Source organism: Corella eumyota, chromosome 3, assembly GCF_963082875.1.
Source record: "Corella eumyota chromosome 3, kaCorEumy4.1, whole genome shotgun sequence".
In the NCBI taxonomy this organism is placed as follows: Eukaryota; Metazoa; Chordata; class Ascidiacea; order Phlebobranchia; family Corellidae; genus Corella; species Corella eumyota.
The window spans coordinates 6,142,204-6,160,130 of NC_137492.1; positions in this window are offsets into that span (position 1 = coordinate 6,142,204).

Consider the following 17,927-nt stretch of genomic DNA (forward strand, 5'->3'; position numbering starts at 1 on the left):
CATTGGCCAAAAATATCACGTGACCTAATTAAACCCAAAATATAAATTAGCTCAAACTTTTGTTCTACTTGAAATTTTTGCGAAATGTTTTATCTTGAATGTTAGTTAGGCCAATGCGCGCCCAACAAAATATAAAATTTTAGGTTTTGAAATTTCATCAAATTTTCATAAAAGTGTAATAACTTTTATGAATATTAATATTTTTAAAAAATATTTCGTAAACACGTTAATTGGACCTGTGGAGTTCTAACAAAACAAATATTTTTCGATTTAAAATTTAAAATCTATTTCAAAAAATTTGTATGCAATATCATTGGCCAAAAATATCACGTGACCTAATTAAACCCAAAATATAAATTAGCTCAAACTTTTGTTCTACTTGAAATTTTTGCGAAATGTTTTATCTTGAATGTTAGTTAGGCCAATGCGCGTCTAATAAAATACAAAATTTCAGGTTTGAGATTTCATAAATTTTTAATAAAAGTTTCATAACTTTTATGAATATTAATATTTTCGAAAAATATTTTGTAAACACGGTAATTGGACCTGTTCGGTTCTAACACAACAATTATTTTTCGATTAAAAATTTTTTATTTTTTTTCAAAAAATTTGTATGCAATATCATTGGCCAAAAATATCACGTGACCTAATTAAACCCAAAATAAAAATTACCTCAAACTTTTGTTTTACTGAGAATTTTCGAGAAATGTTTTATCTTGAATGTTAGTTAGGCCAATGCGCGTCTAATAAAATACAAAATTTCAGGTTTGAGATTTCATAAATTTTTAATAAAAGTTTCATAACTTTTATGAATATTAATATTTTCGAAAAATATTTTGTAAACACGGTAATTGGACCTGTTCGGTTCTAACACAACAATTATTTTTCGATTAAAAATTTTTTATTTTTTTTCAAAAAATTTGTATGCAATATCATTGGCCAAAAATATCACGTGACCTAATTAAACCCAAAATATAAATTAGCTCAAACTTTTGTTCTACTTGAAATTTTTGCGAAATGTTTTATCTTGAATGTTAGTTAGGCCAATGCGCGCCCAATAAAATATAAAATTTTAGGTTTTGAGGTTTCATCAAATTTTAATAAAAGTGTCATAACTTTTATAAATATTAATATTTTTAAAAAATATTTCGTAAACACGTTAATTGGACCTGTGGAGTTCTAACAAAACAAATATTTTTCGATTTAAAATTTAAAATCTATTTCAAAAAATTTGTATGCAATATCATTGGCCAAAAATATCACGTGACCTAATTAAACCCAAAATATAAATTAGCTCAAACTTTTGTTCTACTTGAAATTTTTGCGAAATGTTTTATCTTGAATGTTAGTTAGGCCAATGCGCGCCCAATAAAATATAAAATTTTAGGTTTTGAGATTTCATCAAATTTTCATAAAAGTGTCATAACTTTTATGAATATTAATATTTTTAAAAAATATTTCGTAAACACGTTAATTGGACCTGTGGAGTTCTAACAAAACAAATATTTTTCGATTTAAAATTTAAAATTTTTTTCAAAAAATTTGTATGCAATATCATTGGCCAAAAATATCACGTGACCTAATTAAACCCAAAATATAAATTAGCTCAAACTTTTGTTCTACTTGAAATTTTTGCGAAATGTTTTATCTTGAATGTTAGTTAGGCCAATGCGCGCCCAACAAAATATAAAATTTTAGGTTTTGAAATTTCATCAAATTTTCATAAAAGTGTAATAACTTTTATGAATATTAATATTTTTAAAAAATATTTCGTAAACACGTTAATTGGACCTGTGGAGTTCTAACAAAACAAATATTTTTCGATTTAAAATTTAAAATCTATTTCAAAAAATTTGTATGCAATATCATTGGCCAAAAATATCACGTGACCTAATTAAACCCAAAATATAAATTAGCTCAAACTTTTGTTCTACTTGAAATTTTTGCGAAATGTTTTATCTTGAATGTTAGTTAGGCCAATGCGCGCCCAATAAAATATAAAATTTTAGGTTTTGAGATTTCATCAAATTTTAATAAAAGTGTCATAACTTTTATGAATATTAATATTTTTAAAAAATATTTTGTAAACACGTTAATTGGACCTGTGCGGTTCTAACAGAACAAATATTTTTTGATTTAAAATTTTTAATTATTTAAAAAAAATTTGTATGCAATATCATTGGCCAAAAATATCACGTGACCTAATTAAACCCAAAATATAAATTAGCTCAAACTTTTGTTCTACTTGAAATTTTTGCGAAATGTTTTATCTTGAATGTTAGTTAGGCCAATGCGCGCCCAATAAAATATAAAATTTTAGGTTTTGAGATTTCATCAAATTTTAATAAAAGTGTCATAACTTTTATGAATATTAATATTTTTGAAAAATATTTCGTAAACACGTTAATTGGACCTGTGGAATTCTAACAAAACAAATATTTTTTGATTTAAAATTTTTAATTATTTAAAAAAAATTTGTATGCAATATCATTGGCCAAAATTATCACGTGACCTAATTAAACCCAAATTATTAATTAGCTCAAACTTCTGTTCTACTTGAAATTTTTGCGAAATGTTTTATCTTGAATGTTAGTTAGGCCAATGCGCGCCCAATAAAATATAAAATTTTAGGTTTTGAGATTTCATCAAATTTTAATAAAAGTGTCATAACTTTTATGAATATTAATATTTTTAAAAAATATTTCGTAAACACGTTAATTGAACCTGTGCGGTTCTAACAGAACAAATATTTTTTGATTTAAAATTTTTAATTATTTAAAAAAAATTTGTATGCAATATCATTGGCCAAAAATATCACGTGACCTAACTAAACCCAAAATATAAATTAGCTCAAACTTTTGTTTTACTTGAAATTTTTGCGAAATGTTTTATCTTGAATGTTAGTTAGGCCAATGCGCGCCCAATAAAATATAAAATTTTAGGTTTTGAGATTTCATCAAATTTTCATAAAAGTGTCATAACTTTTATGAATATTAATATTTTTAAAAAATATTTCGTAAACACGTTAATTGGACTTGTGGAGTTCTAAAAAAACAAATATTTTTCGATTTAAAATTTAAAATTTTTTTCAAAAAATTTGTATGCAATATCATTGGCCAAAAATATCACGTGACCTAATTAAACCCAAAATATAAATTAGCTCAAACTTTTGTTCTACTTGAAATTTTTGCGAAATGTTTTATCTTGAATGTTAGTTAGGCCAATGCGCGCCCAATAAAATATAAAATTTTAGGTTTTGAGGTTTCATCAAATTTTAATAAAAGTGTCATAACTTTTATAAATATTAATATTTTTAAAAAATATTTCGTAAACACGTTAATTGGACCTGTGGAGTTCTAACAAAACAAATATTTTTCGATTTAAAATTTAAAATCTATTTCAAAAAATTTGTATGCAATATCATTGGCCAAAAATATCACGTGACCTAATTAAACCCAAAATATAAATTAGCTCAAACTTTTGTTCTACTTGAAATTTTTGCGAAATGTTTTATCTTGAATGTTAGTTAGGCCAATGCCCGCCCAATAAAATATAAAATTTTAGGTTTTGAGATTTCATCAAATTTTCATAAAAGTGTCATAACTTTTATGAATATTAATATTTTTAAAAAATATTTCGTAAACACGTTAATTGGACCTGTGGAGTTCTAACAAAACAAATATTTTTCGATTTAAAATTTAAAATTTTTTTCAAAAAATTTGTATGCAATATCATTGGCCAAAAATATCACGTGACCTAATTAAACCCAAAATATAAATTAGCTCAAACTTTTGTTCTACTTGAAATTTTTGCGAAATGTTTTATCTTGAATGTTAGTTAGGCCAATGCGCGCCCAACAAAATATAAAATTTTAGGTTTTGAAATTTCATCAAATTTTCATAAAAGTGTAATAACTTTTATGAATATTAATATTTTTAAAAAATATTTCGTAAACACGTTAATTGGACCTGTGGAGTTCTAACAAAACAAATATTTTTCGATTTAAAATTTAAAATCTATTTCAAAAAATTTGTATGCAATATCATTGGCCAAAAATATCACGTGACCTAATTAAACCCAAAATATAAATTAGCTCAAACTTTTGTTCTACTTGAAATTTTTGCGAAATGTTTTATCTTGAATGTTAGTTAGGCCAATGCGCGCCCAATAAAATATAAAATTTTAGGTTTTGAGATTTCATCAAATTTTAATAAAAGTGTCATAACTTTTATGAATATTAATATTTTTAAAAAATATTTTGTAAACACGTTAATTGGACCTGTGCGGTTCTAACAGAACAAATATTTTTTGATTTAAAATTTTTAATTATTTAAAAAAAATTTGTATGCAATATCATTGGCCAAAAATATCACGTGACCTAATTAAACCCAAAATATAAATTAGCTCAAACTTTTGTTCTACTTGAAATTTTTGCGAAATGTTTTATCTTGAATGTTAGTTAGGCCAATGCGCGCCCAACAAAATATAAAATTTTAGGTTTTGAAATTTCATCAAATTTTCATAAAAGTGTCATAACTTTTATGAATATTAATATTTTTAAAAAATATTTCGTAAACACGTTAATTGGACCTGTGGAGTTCTAACAAAACAAATATTTTTCGATTTAAAATTTAAAATTTTTTTTAAAAAATTTGTATGCAATATCATTGGCCAAAAATATCACGTGACCTAATTAAACCCAAAATATAAATTAGCTCAAACTTTTGTTCTACTTGAAATTTTTGCAAAATGTTTTATCTTGAATGTTAGTTAGGCCAATGCGCGCCCAATAAAATATAAAATTTTAGGTTTTGAGATTTCATCAAATTTTAATAAAAGTCATAACTTTTATGAATATTAATATTTTTAAAAAATATTTCGTAAATACGTTAATTGGACCTGTGCGGTTCTAACAGAACAAATATTTTTTGATTTAAAATTTTTAATTATTTAAAAAAAATTTGTATGCAATATCATTGGCCAAAAATATCACGTGACCTAATTAAACCCAAAATATAAATTAGCTCAAACTTTTGTTCTACTTGAAATTTTTGCGAAATGTTTTATCTTGAATGTTAGTTAGGCCAATGCGCGCCCAATGAAATATAAAATTTTAGGTTTTGAAATTTCATCAAATTTTAATAAAAGTGTCATAACTTTTATGAATATTAATATTTTTTAAAAATATTTCGTAAACACGTTAATTGGACCTGTATAGTTCTAACAAAACAAATATTTTTCGATTTAAAATTTAGAATTTTTTTCAAAAAATTTGTATGCAATATCATTGGCCAAAAATATCACGTGACCTAATTAAACCCAAAATATAAATTAGCTCAAACTTTTGTTCTACTTGAAATTTTTGCGAAATGTTTTATCTTGAATGTTAGTTAGGCCAATGCGCGCCCAATAAAATATAAAATTTTAGGTTTTGAGATTTCATCAAATTTTAATAAAAGTGTCATAACTTTTATGAATATTAAAATTTTTTTAAAATATTTCGTAAACACGTTAATTGGGCCTGTATAGTTCTAACAAAACAAATATTTTTCGATTTAAAATTTAAAATTTTTTTCAAAAAATTTGTTTGCAATATCATTGGCCAAAAATATCACGTGACCTAATTAAACCCAAAATATAAATTAGCTCAAACTTTTGTTCTACTTGAAATTTTTGCGAAATGTTTTATCTTGAATGTTAGTTAGGCCAATGCGCGCCCAACAAAATATAAAATTTTAGGTTTTGAAATTTCATCAAATTTTCATAAAAGTGTAATAACTTTTATGAATATTAATATTTTTAAAAAATATTTCGTAAACACGTTAATTGGACCTGTGGAGTTCTAACAAAACAAATATTTTTCGATTTAAAATTTAAAATCTATTTCAAAAAATTTGTATGCAATATCATTGGCCAAAAATATCACGTGACCTAATTAAACCCAAAATATAAATTAGCTCAAACTTTTGTTCTACTTGAAATTTTTGCGAAATGTTTTATCTTGAATGTTAGTTAGGCCAATGCGCGCCCAATAAAATATAAAATTTTAGGTTTTGAGATTTCATCAAATTTTAATAAAAGTGTCATAACTTTTATGAATATTAATATTTTTAAAAAATATTTTGTAAACACGTTAATTGGACCTGTGCGGTTCTAACAGAACAAATATTTTTTGATTTAAAATTTTTAATTATTTAAAAAAAATTTGTATGCAATATCATTGGCCAAAAATATCACGTGACCTAATTAAACCCAAAATATAAATTAGCTCAAACTTTTGTTCTACTTGAAATTTTTGCGAAATGTTTTATCTTGAATGTTAGTTAGGCCAATGCGCGCCCAACAAAATATAAAATTTTAGGTTTTGAAATTTCATCAAATTTTCATAAAAGTTTCATAACTTTTATGAATATTAATATTTTTAAAAAATATTTCGTAAACACGTTAATTGGACCTGTGGAGTTCTAACAAAACAAATATTTTTCGATTTAAAATTTAAAATTTTTTTTAAAAAATTTGTATGCAATATCATTGGCCAAAAATATCACGTGACCTAATTAAACCCAAAATATAAATTAGCTCAAACTTTTGTTCTACTTGAAATTTTTGCAAAATGTTTTATCTTGAATGTTAGTTAGGCCAATGCGCGCCCAATAAAATATAAAATTTTAGGTTTTGAGATTTCATCAAATTTTAATAAAAGTCATAACTTTTATGAATATTAATATTTTTAAAAAATATTTCGTAAATACGTTAATTGGACCTGTGCGGTTCTAACAGAACAAATATTTTTTGATTTAAAATTTTTAATTATTTAAAAAAAACTTGTATGCAATATCATTGGCCAAAAATATCACGTGACCTAACTAAACCCAAAATATAAATTAGCTCAAACTTTTGTTTTACTTGAAATTTTTGCGAAATGTTTTATCTTGAATGTTAGTTAGGCCAATGCGCGCCCAATAAAATATAAAATTTTAGGTTTTGAGATTTCATCAAATTTTCATAAAAGTGTCATAACTTTTATGAATATTAATATTTTTAAAAAATATTTCGTAAACACGTTAATTGGACCTGTGGAGTTCTAAAAAAACAAATATTTTTCGATTTAAAATTTAAAATTTTTTTCAAAAAATTTGTATGCAATATCATTGGCCAAAAATATCACGTGACCTAATTAAACCCAAAATATAAATTAGCTCAAACTTTTGTTCTACTTGAAATTTTTGCGAAATGTTTTATCTTGAATGTTAGTTAGGCCAATGCGCGCCCAATAAAATATAAAATTTTAGGTTTTGAGGTTTCATCAAATTTTAATAAAAGTGTCATAACTTTTATAAATATTAATATTTTTAAAAAATATTTCGTAAACACGTTAATTGGACCTGTGGAGTTCTAACAAAACAAATATTTTTCGATTTAAAATTTAAAATCTATTTCAAAAAATTTGTATGCAATATCATTGGCCAAAAATATCACGTGACCTAATTAAACCCAAAATATAAATTAGCTCAAACTTTTGTTCTACTTGAAATTTTTGCGAAATGTTTTATCTTGAATGTTAGTTAGGCCAATGCGCGCCCAATAAAATATAAAATTTTAGGTTTTGAGATTTCATCAAATTTTCATAAAAGTGTCATAACTTTTATGAATATTAATATTTTTAAAAAATATTTCGTAAACACGTTAATTGGACCTGTGGAGTTCTAACAAAACAAATATTTTTCGATTTAAAATTTAAAATTTTTTTCAAAAAATTTGTATGCAATATCATTGGCCAAAAATATCACGTGACCTAATTAAACCCAAAATATAAATTAGCTCAAACTTTTGTTCTACTTGAAATTTTTGCGAAATGTTTTATCTTGAATGTTAGTTAGGCCAATGCGCGCCCAACAAAATATAAAATTTTAGGTTTTGAAATTTCATCAAATTTTCATAAAAGTGTAATAACTTTTATGAATATTAATATTTTTAAAAAATATTTCGTAAACACGTTAATTGGACCTGTGGAGTTCTAACAAAACAAATATTTTTCGATTTAAAATTTAAAATCTATTTCAAAAAATTTGTATGCAATATCATTGGCCAAAAATATCACGTGACCTAATTAAACCCAAAATATAAATTAGCTCAAACTTTTGTTCTACTTGAAATTTTTGCGAAATGTTTTATCTTGAATGTTAGTTAGGCCAATGCGCGCCCAATAAAATATAAAATTTTAGGTTTTGAGATTTCATCAAATTTTAATAAAAGTGTCATAACTTTTATGAATATTAATATTTTTAAAAAATATTTTGTAAACACGTTAATTGGACCTGTGCGGTTCTAACAGAACAAATATTTTTTGATTTAAAATTTTTAATTATTTAAAAAAAATTTGTATGCAATATCATTGGCCAAAAATATCACGTGACCTAATTAAACCCAAAATATAAATTAGCTCAAACTTTTGTTCTACTTGAAATTTTTGCGAAATGTTTTATCTTGAATGTTAGTTAGGCCAATGCGCGCCCAACAAAATATAAAATTTTAGGTTTTGAAATTTCATCAAATTTTCATAAAAGTGTCATAACTTTTATGAATATTAATATTTTTAAAAAATATTTCGTAAACACGTTAATTGGACCTGTGGAGTTCTAACAAAACAAATATTTTTCGATTTAAAATTTAAAATTTTTTTTAAAAAATTTGTATGCAATATCATTGGCCAAAAATATCACGTGACCTAATTAAACCCAAAATATAAATTAGCTCAAACTTTTGTTCTACTTGAAATTTTTGCAAAATGTTTTATCTTGAATGTTAGTTAGGCCAATGCGCGCCCAATAAAATATAAAATTTTAGGTTTTGAGATTTCATCAAATTTTAATAAAAGTCATAACTTTTATGAATATTAATATTTTTAAAAAATATTTCGTAAATACGTTAATTGGACCTGTGCGGTTCTAACAGAACAAATATTTTTTGATTTAAAATTTTTAATTATTTAAAAAAAATTTGTATGCAATATCATTGGCCAAAAATATCACGTGACCTAATTAAACCCAAAATATAAATTAGCTCAAACTTTTGTTCTACTTGAAATTTTTGCGAAATGTTTTATCTTGAATGTTAGTTAGGCCAATGCGCGCCCAATGAAATATAAAATTTTAGGTTTTGAAATTTCATCAAATTTTAATAAAAGTGTCATAACTTTTATGAATATTAATATTTTTTAAAAATATTTCGTAAACACGTTAATTGGACCTGTATAGTTCTAACAAAACAAATATTTTTCGATTTAAAATTTAGAATTTTTTTCAAAAAATTTGTATGCAATATCATTGGCCAAAAATATCACGTGACCTAATTAAACCCAAAATATAAATTAGCTCAAACTTTTGTTCTACTTGAAATTTTTGCGAAATGTTTTATCTTGAATGTTAGTTAGGCCAATGCGCGCCCAATAAAATATAAAATTTTAGGTTTTGAGATTTCATCAAATTTTAATAAAAGTGTCATAACTTTTATGAATATTAATATTTTTTTAAAATATTTCGTAAACACGTTAATTGGGCCTGTATAGTTCTAACAAAACAAATATTTTTCGATTTAAAATTTAAAATTTTTTTCAAAAAATTTGTATGCAATATCATTGGCCAAAAATATCACGTGACCTAATTAAACCCAAAATATAAATTAGCTCAAACTTTTGTTCTACTTGAAATTTTTGCGAAATGTTTTATCTTGAATGTTAGTTAGGCCAATGCGCGCCCAATAAAATATAAAATTTTAGGTTTTGAGATTTCATCAAATTTTAATAAAAGTGTCATAACTTTTATGAATATTAATATTTTTGAAAAATATTTCGTAAACACGTTAATTGGACCTGTGCGGTTCTAACAGAACAAATATTTTTTGATTTAAAATTTTTAATTATTTAAAAAAAATTTGTATGCAATATCATTGGCCAAAAATATCACGTGACCTAATTAAACCCAAAATATAAATTAGCTCAAACTTTTGTTCTACTTGAAATTTTTGCGAAATGTTTTATCTTGAATGTTAGTTAGGCCAATGCGCGCCCAATAAAATATAAAATTTTAGGTTTTGAGATTTCATCAAATTTTAATAAAAGTGTCATAACTTTTATGAATATTAATATTTTTGAAAAATATTTCGTAAACACGTTAATTGGACCTGTGCGGTTCTAACAGAACAAATATTTTTTGATTTAAAATTTTTAATTATTTAAAAAAAATTTGTATGCAATATCATTGGCCAAAAATATCACGTGACCTAATTAAACCCAAAATATAAATTAGCTCAAACTTTTGTTCTACTTGAAATTTTTGCGAAATGTTTTATCTTGAATGTTAGTTAGGCCAATGCGCGCCCAACAAAATATAAAATTTTAGGTTTTGAAATTTCATCAAATTTTCATAAAAGTGTAATAACTTTTATGAATATTAATATTTTTAAAAAATATTTCGTAAACACGTTAATTGGACCTGTGGAGTTCTAACAAAACAAATATTTTTCGATTTAAAATTTAAAATCTATTTCAAAAAATTTGTATGCAATATCATTGGCCAAAAATATCACGTGACCTAATTAAACCCAAAATATAAATTAGCTCAAACTTTTGTTCTACTTGAAATTTTTGCGAAATGTTTTATCTTGAATGTTAGTTAGGCCAATGCGCGCCCAATAAAATATAAAATTTTAGGTTTTGAGATTTCATCAAATTTTAATAAAAGTGTCATAACTTTTATGAATATTAATATTTTTAAAAAATATTTTGTAAACACGTTAATTGGACCTGTGCGGTTCTAACAGAACAAATATTTTTTGATTTAAAATTTTTAATTATTTAAAAAAAATTTGTATGCAATATCATTGGCCAAAAATATCACGTGACCTAATTAAACCCAAAATATAAATTAGCTCAAACTTTTGTTCTACTTGAAATTTTTGCGAAATGTTTTATCTTGAATGTTAGTTAGGCCAATGCGCGCCCAACAAAATATAAAATTTTAGGTTTTGAAATTTCATCAAATTTTCATAAAAGTGTCATAACTTTTATGAATATTAATATTTTTAAAAAATATTTCGTAAACACGTTAATTGGACCTGTGGAGTTCTAACAAAACAAATATTTTTCGATTTAAAATTTAAAATTTTTTTTAAAAAATTTGTATGCAATATCATTGGCCAAAAATATCACGTGACCTAATTAAACCCAAAATATAAATTAGCTCAAACTTTTGTTCTACTTGAAATTTTTGCAAAATGTTTTATCTTGAATGTTAGTTAGGCCAATGCGCGCCCAATAAAATATAAAATTTTAGGTTTTGAGATTTCATCAAATTTTAATAAAAGTCATAACTTTTATGAATATTAATATTTTTAAAAAATATTTCGTAAATACGTTAATTGGACCTGTGCGGTTCTAACAGAACAAATATTTTTTGATTTAAAATTTTTAATTATTTAAAAAAAATTTGTATGCAATATCATTGGCCAAAAATATCACGTGACCTAATTAAACCCAAAATATAAATTAGCTCAAACTTTTGTTCTACTTGAAATTTTTGCGAAATGTTTTATCTTGAATGTTAGTTAGGCCAATGCGCGCCCAATGAAATATAAAATTTTAGGTTTTGAAATTTCATCAAATTTTAATAAAAGTGTCATAACTTTTATGAATATTAATATTTTTTAAAAATATTTCGTAAACACGTTAATTGGACCTGTATAGTTCTAACAAAACAAATATTTTTCGATTTAAAATTTAGAATTTTTTTCAAAAAATTTGTATGCAATATCATTGGCCAAAAATATCACGTGACCTAATTAAACCCAAAATATAAATTAGCTCAAACTTTTGTTCTACTTGAAATTTTTGCGAAATGTTTTATCTTGAATGTTAGTTAGGCCAATGCGCGCCCAATAAAATATAAAATTTTAGGTTTTGAGATTTCATCAAATTTTAATAAAAGTGTCATAACTTTTATGAATATTAATATTTTTTTAAAATATTTCGTAAACACGTTAATTGGGCCTGTATAGTTCTAACAAAACAAATATTTTTCGATTTAAAATTTAAAATTTTTTTCAAAAAATTTGTATGCAATATCATTGGCCAAAAATATCACGTGACCTAATTAAACCCAAAATATAAATTAGCTCAAACTTTTGTTCTACTTGAAATTTTTGCGAAATGTTTTATCTTGAATGTTAGTTAGGCCAATGCGCGCCCAATAAAATATAAAATTTTAGGTTTTGAGATTTCATCAAATTTTAATAAAAGTGTCATAACTTTTATGAATATTAATATTTTTGAAAAATATTTCGTAAACACGTTAATTGGACCTGTGCGGTTCTAACAGAACAAATATTTTTTGATTTAAAATTTTTAATTATTTAAAAAAAATTTGTATGCAATATCATTGGCCAAAAATATCACGTGACCTAATTAAACCCAAAATATAAATTAGCTCAAACTTTTGTTCTACTTGAAATTTTTGCGAAATGTTTTATCTTGAATGTTAGTTAGGCCAATGCGCGCCCAACAAAATATAAAATTTTAGGTTTTAAAATTTCATCAAATTTTCGTAAAAGTGTCATAACTTTTATGAATATTAATATTTTTAAAAAATATTTCGTAAACACGTTAATTGGACCTGTGGAGTTCTAACAAAACAAATATTTTTCGATTTAAAATTTAAAATCTATTTCAAAAAATTTGTATGCAATATCATTGGCCAAAAATATCACGTGACCTAATTAAACCCAAAATATAAATTAGCTCAAACTTTTGTTCTACTTGAAATTTTTGCGAAATGTTTTATCTTGAATGTTAGTTAGGCCAATGCGCGCCCAATAAAATATAAAATTTTAGGTTTTGAGATTTCATCAAATTTTAATAAAAGTGTCATAACTTTTATGAATATTAATATTTTTAAAAAATATTTTGTAAACACGTTAATTGGACCTGTGCGGTTCTAACAGAACAAATATTTTTTGATTTAAAATTTTTAATTATTTAAAAAAAATTTGTATGCAATATCATTGGCCAAAAATATCACGTGACCTAATTAAACCCAAAATATAAATTAGCTCAAACTTTTGTTCTACTTGAAATTTTTGCGAAATGTTTTATCTTGAATGTTAGTTAGGCCAATGCGCGCCCAACAAAATATAAAATTTTAGGTTTTGAAATTTCATCAAATTTTCATAAAAGTGTCATAACTTTTATGAATATTAATATTTTTAAAAAATATTTCGTAAACACGTTAATTGGACCTGTGGAGTTCTAACAAAACAAATATTTTTCGATTTAAAATTTAAAATTTTTTTTAAAAAATTTGTATGCAATATCATTGGCCAAAAATATCACGTGACCTAATTAAACCCAAAATATAAATTAGCTCAAACTTTTGTTCTACTTGAAATTTTTGCAAAATGTTTTATCTTGAATGTTAGTTAGGCCAATGCGCGCCCAATAAAATATAAAATTTTAGGTTTTGAGATTTCATCAAATTTTAATAAAAGTCATAACTTTTATGAATATTAATATTTTTAAAAAATATTTCGTAAATACGTTAATTGGACCTGTGCGGTTCTAACAGAACAAATATTTTTTGATTTAAAATTTTTAATTATTTAAAAAAAATTTGTATGCAATATCATTGGCCAAAAATATCACGTGACCTAATTAAACCCAAAATATAAATTAGCTCAAACTTTTGTTCTACTTGAAATTTTTGCGAAATGTTTTATCTTGAATGTTAGTTAGGCCAATGCGCGCCCAATGAAATATAAAATTTTAGGTTTTGAAATTTCATCAAATTTTAATAAAAGTGTCATAACTTTTATGAATATTAATATTTTTTAAAAATATTTCGTAAACACGTTAATTGGACCTGTATAGTTCTAACAAAACAAATATTTTTCGATTTAAAATTTAGAATTTTTTTCAAAAAATTTGTATGCAATATCATTGGCCAAAAATATCACGTGACCTAATTAAACCCAAAATATAAATTAGCTCAAACTTTTGTTCTACTTGAAATTTTTGCGAAATGTTTTATCTTGAATGTTAGTTAGGCCAATGCGCGCCCAATAAAATATAAAATTTTAGGTTTTGAGATTTCATCAAATTTTAACAAAAGTGTCATAACTTTTATGAATATTAATATTTTTAAAAAATATTTCGTAAACACGTTAATTGGACCTGTGCGGTTCTAACAGAACAAAAATTTTTTGATTTAAAATTTTTAATTATTAAAAAAAAATTTGTATGCAATATCATTGGCCAAAAATATCACGTGACCTAATTAAACCCAAATTATAAATTAGCTCAAACTTTTGTTCTACTTGAAATTTTTGCGAAATGTTTTATCTTGAATGTTAGTTAGGCCAATGCGCGCCCAACAAAATATAAAATTTTAGGTTTTAAAATTTCATCAAATTTTAATAAAAGTGTCATAACTTTTATGAATATTAATATTTTTAAAAAATATTTCGTAAACACGTTAATTGGACCTGTGGAGTTCTAACAAAACAAATATTTTTCGATTTAAAATTTAAAATTTTTTTCAAAAAATTTGTATGCAATATCATTGGCCAAAAATATCACGTGACCTAATTAAACCCAAAATATAAATTAGCTCAAACTTTTGTTCTACTTGAAATTTTTGCGAAATGTTTTATCTTGAATGTTAGTTAGGCCAATGCGCGCCCAATAAAATATAAAATTTTAGGTTTTGAAATTTCATCAAATTTTAATAAAAGTGTCATAACTTTTATAAATATTAATATTTTTAAAAAATATTTCGTAAACACGTTAATTGGACCTGTGGAGTTCTAACAAAACAAATATTTTTCGATTTAAAATTTAAAATTTATTTCAAAAAATTTGTATGCAATATCATTGGCCAAAAATATCACGTGACCTAATTAAACCCAAAACATAAATTAGCTCAAACTTTTGTTCTACTTGAAATTTTTGCGAAACGTTTTATCTTGAATGTTAGTTAGGCCAATGCGCGCCCAATAAAATATAAAATTTTAGGTTTTGAGATTTCATCAAATTTTAATAAAAGTGTCATAACTTTTATAAATATTAATATTTTAAAAAAATATTTCGTAAACACGTTAATTGGACCTGTGCGGTCCTAACAGACCAAATATTTTTTGATTTAAAATTTTTAATTATTTAAAAAAAATTTGTATGCAATATTATTGGCCAAAAATATCACGTGACCTAATTAAACCCAAAATATAAATTAGCTCAAACTTTTGTTCTACTTGAAATTTTTGCGAAATGTTTTATCTTGGCCAAAAATATCACGTGACCTAATTAAACCCAAAATATAAATTACCTCAAACTTTTGTTCTACTTCAAATTTTTGCGAAATGTTTTATCTTGAATGTTAGTTAGGCCAATGCGCGACCAATAAAATATAAAATTTTAGGTTTTGAGATTTCATCAAATTTTAATAAAAGTGTCATAACTTTTATGAATATTAATATTTTTAAAAAATTTATCGTAAACACGTTAATTGGACCTGTGGAGTTCTAACAAAACATATATTTTTCGATTTAAAATTTAAAATTTTTTTCAAAAAATTTGTATGCAATATCATTGGCCAAAAATATCACGTGACCTAATTAAACCCAAAATATAAATTAGCTCAAACTTTTGTTCTGCTTAAAATTTTTGCAAAATGTTTTATCTTGAATGTTAGTTAGGCCAATGCGCGCCCAATAAAATATAAAATTTTAGGTTTTGAAATTTCATCAAATTTTAATAAAAGTGTCATAACTTTTATGAATATTAATATTTTTAAAAAATATTTCGTAAACACGTTAATTGGACCTGTGGAGTTCTAACAAAACAAATATTTTTTTATTTAAAATTTTTTTTTAAATATTTGTATGCAATATCATTGGCCAAAATTATCACGTGACCTAATTAAACCCAAAATATAAATTAGCTCAAACTTTTGTTCTACTTGAAATTTTTGCGAAATGTTTTTTCTTGAATGTTAGTTAGGCCAATGCGCGACCAATAAAATATAAAATTTTAGGTTTTGAGATTTCATCAAATTTTAATAAAAGTGTCATAACTTTTATGAATATTAATATTTTTAAAAAATATTTCGTAAACACGTTAATTGGACCTGTGGAGTTCTAACAAAACAAATATTTTTTTATTTAAAATTTTTTTTTAAATATTTGTATGCAATATCATTGGCCAAAATTATCACGTGACCTAATTAAACCCAAAATATAAATTAGCTCAAACTTTTGTTCTACTTGAAATTTTTGCGAAATGTTTTATCTTAGGTTTTGAGATTTCATCAAATTTTAATAAAAGTGTCATAACTTTTATGAATATTAATATTTTTAAAAAATTTATCGTAAACACGTTAATTGGACCTGTGGAGTTCTAACAAAACATATATTTTTTGATTTAAAATTTTAAATTTTTTTCAAAAAATTTGTATGCAATATCATTGGCCAAAAATATCACGTGACCTAATTAAACCCAAAATATAAATTAGCTCAAACTTTTGTTCTGCTTAAAATTTTTGCGAAATGTTTTATTTTGAATGTTAGTTAGGCCAATGCGCGCCCAATAAAATATAAAATTTTAGGTTTTGAAATTTCATCAAATTTTAATAAAAGTGTCATAACTTTTATGAATATTAATATTTTTAAAAAATATTTCGTAAACACGTTAATTGGACCTGTGGAGTTCTAACAAAACAAATATTTTTCGATTTAAAATTTTAAATTTTTTTCAAAAAATTTGTATGCAATATCATTGGCCAAAATTATCACGTGACCTAATTAAACCCAAATTATTAATTAGCTCAAACTTTTGTTCTACTTGAAATTTTTGCGAAATGTTTTATCTTGAATGTTAGTTAGGCCAATGCGCGCCCAATAAAATATAAAATTTTAGGTTTTGAAATTTCATCAAATTTTAATAAAAGTGTCATAACTTTTATGAATATTAATATTTTTAAAAAATATTTCGTAAACACGTTAATTGGACCTGTGCGGTTCTAACAGAACAAATATTTTTTGATTTAAAATTTTTAATTATTTAAAAAAAATTTGTATGCAATATCATTGGCCAAAAATATCACGTGACCAATGTTATATGTCACCAATATTTTTTTGTTTTGTCTAATATTCATACCACGTGCCCCTATGACCTAATACGCATATGTATTTAAAAAAAAAAAATTTGACCAATGTTATATGTCACCAATATTTTTTTTGTTTTGATTAATTTTCGTACCACGTGACCCTATGACCTAATATGCATATGTATTTTGGTACGAAAATTTTCGAAAACTATTTTTTTTTCTTAATTTTAAATTCTCTTTACTATAATAACCCTAGTCGCCTAATGAACTTATTTTAAGATTAATATTCATAAAAGTCATGAGCATATTTGATATAAATTGCAGTTTCTCAGAAATCAAAATTATTAGTTTTAATAAATGCGCAGAAATTTGCGAAAAAAATTAAAATAATAAAAATTTAAAGCAATTAACTCAGTATCTATTTTGTATATAAAATGCTATTGGCTTACACATATTTTGTCACTTTTAATTTTTTTTTTTATTTGGACATTAATGACAATAGCGGGAATCGAACTAGTATGTATCTATCGGAAACCAAGCGCTTTGTTAAGTACGCCACAAGAACTACACAAAACTCTTACATTTTTGCATACATGATGTTGATAAAATAAAAAAACAAGTATAAAAAAAATTAAACACAGTTTAAAAAAACGTAATTTTTTAAATGTTAAGATACCTATAACACAAAGCAAAAGTTTTTTGCAAAAAAAATTACATCTTTTTGTCATATTTTTTAAAAACGGCAAGGCCATATAAATATACCCTTGTAGAAAATGC